Source organism: Aegilops tauschii, chromosome 2 (genome assembly GCF_002575655.3).
Source record: "Aegilops tauschii subsp. strangulata cultivar AL8/78 chromosome 2, Aet v6.0, whole genome shotgun sequence".
NCBI classification, from domain to species: Eukaryota; Viridiplantae; Streptophyta; class Magnoliopsida; order Poales; family Poaceae; genus Aegilops; species Aegilops tauschii.
Window position 1 is genome coordinate 566810855 of NC_053036.3, and position 6981 is coordinate 566817835.

Here is a 6981-nt window from a genome sequence, read left to right on the forward strand (position 1 = left end):
ACAAGGCTTACTCCAAGCGGATATACTTCTTGTCCTTTTGCAATGGTACTGTAATATTTTGGAAGCGAAGACATGTATGAAAGATTCAAACTCATTAGATGCAACTTATTTAGCCATACATTTTAGTTATATAACAGAGATGATTATGCTCCCTAGCTGAATGAGGGACACAACAAAATCTTCAAAAAGAGAAGAAAACTCTAGCAATAGACGGGGAACAAAATAAATGTTAAAGGGTCGGGGGGCGTAATGGTTGATCGCCACGACTTTGCAGAGGGTTCAAACACCCTTTACATACACCAACAAATTTTTTCCTTAATGAATCATTGATAATTCATTTATCACAGGGATAATCATTGATAATTCTAAAGGATTAGGAAAATTATATTAAGGTGATGACTAACTCTTTTCTAGGGATTTTAGATTACTAAGAAATACATATTTTGATTTGTCGCAAAAGGCTTTGGTCATTGATTACCTCATTAATATCTGATGTACCAGAACGTGTTTAAAACAAGATAAAAAAATTATCTAATAAAAATCTGTTGTGACTAGAGGGTGATGTGACTGGGAGATTCAACAATTTCTTCGAAAAAGCAAGTTCTTCGAAGAAAATTAGAGTACATAGAACAATTACAGAACATAATAGAGGCGAAACTAAACTGGACTGAAAGTAACACAGAAGAGTAATAAGCTACACAAAAGTAAATCTATGCAGTGGTACGCACAAAACTAAACGTGGCATATGCAGCGGAAATGTAAAGAATTCAGAAACGTCTTCAAATCAATTACGGAGAAAGAAAGACGGGATGAAATTATTCGAATGCAGATTAATTACAGAAGTAAAAAGGACCAAAGAAGTAGCGCCCGTATGCTCAATGGAGATAAGGATTTTCTCAACTAGTTCGAGTTGCTAGCGCAACTCTATGCTTGGTTGGAGGCCCGGGATTTAACTCAGAAGACCAAGTCTTAACCCTTTTCTCCTTTGAGCTAAAGTTTCTTAGATTTCTCCCAATCACTCATGGTAGATCTTCAAGGTGGTCTCCGAGACCTTCACAAACATGTTCTTCGACAGTCGACAATTACTCTTGGATGCTCTGAACATACACCTAACTGTCTAGTGGATGCATAGTCCACAAGAGTGATAAGTTAAGTTAAGCTTCAACTAGTTCTCCATTGATGCTCAATCACTTTGCAGTTTTGGGTCTGGTTTTTTCCCACATAGGATTCTCACAATTTCTTCATGAGGATATGTTGCTGAAACAAACTCTTGTCAATTCTCCCGCAGAGTAGCCAACTATCTAAGTTGAAGTGGGGTGACTATGTATAGTAGGGAGCAATCCCGAGGGCCGATTTTACCGTTGGAGGTACTAGCCAACCAACTTACACACGACACGCGGCTAAACAATTCGATTTCAAACGCATCCAACAGACTGACTTGCGAAACAAGTCATCTGACTCCTCTGCTAGGAATTTCACCTAGAATGTCCGGAAGAACATCATCTCATACACCGAAGAGAAATGAAATGCATCAAAGAGACTTCCAAGTCTTCACTCGAAGAAATATGTATGGATTAAGCACACACCAAAGACCTAAATCTCAAATTTCACTTAGACCCTCCTTAATAGTAAGAATTTCCCTATGACTCAATAAATAAATAAAAAGAAACTATGAAATCAAAGTCTTCACTACAACTTGATTTTCCGCAAAGCGAGTTGATTGTTCCTCGAACAGGCATTCCGAAGATATTCATTGTCACCATAGAATTTAGGGGTCATAACTCCCATGTTAAACCAAATCCATAGGGACTTTCACATGAGTAAACCCACAAACACATTAGTCCCTCAACTTTTTTTGTTATTAATCATCCAAAACCCTCTAGGGGACACTAAATGCACTTACAATCTCCTGCCTTTTTGATGATTGATGACTATACCAATTAAAGCCTCAAGAGAGGATAAATAAGTTAAAATTAAAAACATGAGAATTTTAAATTAGAAGATACAAATATGGAAGATCACCCTAGAAATGGACATATTGAAGGATTTCCTTTTAAATATAATGCACATGATATGTTTGAACTACTGAGATCTCCTCTATATCTTAGAATCTGAGGACATGCATTACATATACTAGATAATCCGTGGGGAACAATACAATCAACACAACAATGATCTCTGAGGAATAACCACATGCAACAGTGATCCTCTAAATGTAGTGAAACATACTCTCCCTGGTACTACCCTGGGGTTACGGGCGGTACTTCAGTCGCCTGAGAAGGCAGTGTTAGTACCGTGCGCAACCGCCCGGTAGTACCGGCCAGCAGCACATGTCGGGGTTTTAGCGGTAGAAACACCAATGCCGTACTGGTTGTACCGCCGATATGCTACAGCCGAGAGTGCAGAGTAGTAGAACCGCCTTGACCACCGGTTGTATCGCCTGGTCATAGACACCCATGCCAAGAACACAACTTGTGTACATTTGGTAATAGACGGTTTAATGGGAAGATATTGCTTGGGATGGAATCAAAGTACTGTAATATGGTGATGTATACTCCAAGATTGCAAGAAGCTAACAATAAATGCCAACACTTGGAGAATACAAACACCTTGGACATATGAAATCTAGTCAGGTAGATAAGATCGAAAAGGCGAACCAAGACCTCTCCAAGAGTTGACCGAAGCCACCTGTCATGGAATTGTCATGGCAGATGTCCTGGTGGAAGGACTTCACTACTAGGAAAAGGGCTATAGATAATATGGACACTAATGGCGCACCAGACATGCGGTGCGCCACTACTATATAGCAGTGGCGCACCGTGTGCTGGTGCGCCATTAGTGTGATAGACACTAATGGCGCACCACAACCATGGTGCGCCACTACTAACTTCTTTTCTTTTTTCCAAAAATACTAATGGCGCACCGTGTGCTGGTGCGCCATTAGTGTGATAGACACTAATCGCGCACCACAAACATGGTGCGCCACTATTAATAATTTTTTTCCAAAAATACTAATGGCGCACCAGTCACCCCGTGCGCCACTACTATCATTTTTTGTTTTTTTGCAAAACTACTAATGGCGCACCACCAGCTGGTGTGCCATTAGTAACCAGGGTTACTAATGGCGCATTTGTTGGTGGTGTGCCATTAGTAACCTGGGACCAGCTAGATATTTTGGACAGCCACCTACACACTCACTTTCCCCACTTCATTCTCTCCACCTCCTCCTCCAAGCTTGTCTCGGCTGCCTCCTCCTCCTCACCTCATTTGCACCATAGATTTATCCAAATTAAGTGGTTAAATTAGCTTTTTTTGATAGGTAAGTAAGGGGAAAGCTTTCTTTATGTTGTAGATCTACTTTTTTCTCCCTCCAACAATGTGCACATGCACTTTTTATGGCCTAGCTAGATCTATGTATGTTTGTGGTGTTGCATATGTTTGTGGTGTTGCATATATGTTTGTGTTTGCAGGTACCGGTATTTCAAATGCGATAGTTGCCAATATTTTGCCGGAATGTTGATTCATTTCCGTTTCGGCGAGAATTTTGGCACTATGCATTCTTTTTGGTCCTATTTTTAGGCAAAGTCACGCCAAATTTTTTCTTGGTACTAAAATATCGTTTTGCTCTACCCCACAGGCGACCATGGTCCGCACGATGACCGAAGGCATCGTGAATAGGTTTTTGAGCTCCGCGAAGGCCGAGATGCTTCAAAAGAACAAGACGGAGATAAGATGTCCGTGTCGAAGATGCAAGCTGAGGAGCCTTATGGACTCGGATTCCGTACAGGTGCGGGACCACCTGCTCTTGCGTGGTTTCATGGATGGCTATCGGCGGCAAGGTGATGAAGATGATTATGAAGTTGTCCATGGGGGCCAGCCGGCAAGAAATGAGGAAGGGCGGCAAGACAACCGTGGCGAGGGCGGGCGAGAAGACGAAGAATCTCCAGGACATGATCACGAAGTAGATGCAGTACACAGTCATCATGTAGAAGATGCCGGACATGATGATGAGGAAGATGCCGGAGTAGACGAAGGGCGTGATCATGAAGATGAAGATGCCGGAGCAGACGACGATGGACCATCGATGGGCTGGGTGCAGGACCCTCATATTCAAGAGCTGCTTCTCAAGCAGACGGATAACGCAAGAGCTGCCGCCCAAGAGAAAGCCAAGCTGGATCAACTGGAGATAGACGCAGTTACTCCATTGTATGAAGGATGCAGGCCCGAGGATACCCGCCTGAAAGTAACGCTCATGGCTCTGGAGATGAAGGTAAAACACAAAATGACCGACGCATGCTTCGACAAGAACATGTCATTTTGGCACGAACGTCTTCCCAAGGGGAACAAGTGCCCGACCAGTTTCGAGGAGGCGAAGAAAATCGTGTGTCCTCTGGATTTACCGCACGTGAAATACCATGTCTGCATGAACAATTGCATCATTTATCGGGACGAGCACGCGGAGTCTACCATATGTCCGGTGTGCGACATCACTCGATACAAGAAGAGGAAGAAAGCTCCTCGAAAAGTGGTGTGGTACTTTCCGATCACTCCTCGTCTGCAGCGGTATTTCGTGGACCCTAAGGTAGCAAAGCTCCTGCGTTGGCATGCGGATAGGGAGGAGAAGAAGCGAGAAGATGACGCAAATGATCCGGAGATAAATAAAAAAGACAAGATGCTGAGTCACCCTAAGGATGGGAGCCAGTGGCAAGCGTTGAACTTCGAACACCCAGAATTTGGGAACGATCCAAGGAACATCGTGCTGGGCGTGAGCACCGATGGAGTCAATCCGTTTGGCAGCCAGAGAAGCACACATAGCACCTGGCCTGTGTTTGTGTGGATGTACAACCTTCCCCCCTGGTTGTGCATGAAGAGGAAGTACATTCACATGAGTATGCTAATTGAAGGGCCGAAACAACCAGGGAACGACATCAATCTGTATCCGGGGCTGCTGAAAGAGGAGCTAGACACGCTGTGGAAAACGCCAGCCAATACATGGGACGCCGCAGAGAAAGAATATTTCCCTATGAGAGCCGCACTGCTCACGACGGTGCACGACTATCTCGGTTACGGATATCTCGCGGGGCAGGTGGTCCACGGATTTTCTGGATGCGTCAGGTGCATGGATGACACAACGTATCGCCAGCTAGATAGAGATCCCGGGTCTTCGAAAACCGTGTTCATGGGACATCGAAGGTGGCTTCGCGACGATGACTCATGGAGGAAACGCAAGGATCTCTTCGATGGTGAAACCAAAACCCGAAGACGGCCGCGTACGAGGAGCGGCGAGGAAATAGACGAGCTGTTGAAAAATTGGAAAGATTGCCCACTGCCGGGAAAGAAGCAAAAGGCGCCAGAGCCGGGAAAGAAGCGAAAGGCACAAGAGCCGCTGCTGAAGGTATGGAAAATGAGGTCTGTTTTCTGGGACTTTCCATACTGGAAGATCCACCGTGTGCCTCACAGCCTTGATGTCATGCATATCACGAAGAACGTGTGCGAGAGTCTGCTTGGTACCCTGCTCAACATGCCAGAGAGGACCAAAGATGGGCCGAAAGCAAGGGCAGACTTGAAATCAATGGGCATCAGGGAGGAGCTTCACGCTAATGATGATGATGATGAGGCAAAGCAGGACACGGAAAGTCGTCGCAAAGGCAAAAAGGCCAAGAAGACCGGAAATGACTTCCCTCCTGCGTGCTTCACTCGAAGTCAGGAGGAGATTGATCAGTTTTTCACCTGCCTCGTAGGAGTAAAACTTCCTTACGGTTACGCGGGGAAGATAAGCAGATACCTAGACTCAGCGAAGCAGAAGTTCAGCAGGATGAAGTCTCACGACTGTCACGTGCTGATGACGCAGATACTTCCAGTTGCAATCCATGGGATCATGGACGCGCACATCCGTGAAACGCTATTTGGCCCATGAAACTTTTTCGACGTCATCTCTCGGAAGTCGGTTGGCGTGAGGCAACTCAGAAGGCTACAGGAAGAGATCGTGGTGATACTATGCGAGCTTGAGATGTACTTCTCGCCCGCATTCTTCGACGTTATGGTGCATCTGCTGGTCCATATCGTGGAGGATATCATCCAACTCGGGCCGACGTTCCTGCACAGCATGATGCCGTTCGAAAGGATGAATGGTGTCATCAAAGGATACGTTTGCAACATGTCACGTCCAGAGGGAAGCATAGCCAGGGGCTTTCTGACCGAAGAGTGCATCTCCTACTGCACGAATTATCTAGGCATCGAGAACCCCGTTGGTCTGCCCGTCAACAGGCACCTCGGCAGGCTCGCTGGATGGGGTCACCATGAGGGTCGCCGCGAAATGCATGTCGACTTCGAGGGTCGACTCGCCGACTTTGAAAGAGCAAACCTAGTCGCGCTACAACACATAGACGTGGTCGATCCTTGGGTGGTAGAGCACAAAACCTTTATTGAGAAGACGTACAATGACCGAGGCCAACAGAGGACGGACAGAGATATAATCAAAGAGCACAACTCATGTTTCACGCGTTGGTTCAAGCAGAAGCTTTTGTCGTACCCTTTACATGAGGATTCTTCCGCGGAAGAACAACTCATATTCGCCTTGTCACAGGGCGCCGAGCACAACCTGATGACGTATGAGGCGTACGATATCAACGGCTACACATTCTACACCGAGGGAAAGGACATGAAGAGCGATGGTTATCAGAACTCCGGGGTAACGATGGAATCCTACACCGGTAACGACAAGGACAGATACTATGGAAGGATCGAGGAGATCTCGGAGCTGAGCTACGCTGGAGAGAAGGTCCTGATGTTCCGTGTCAGATGGGCCAACAACGTCCTAAAAGAAGACCGGTATTTCACCACCATGGTTATACCCGAAGCCAAATCCAAGACCGCGGGCGCAAACATCACCGTGAAAAATGAGCCATGGGTACTGGCTTCACAAGTGGACCAATGCTTCTTCATTACCGACCCGTCAAAGCCCAGTCGTGTTGTCATGAG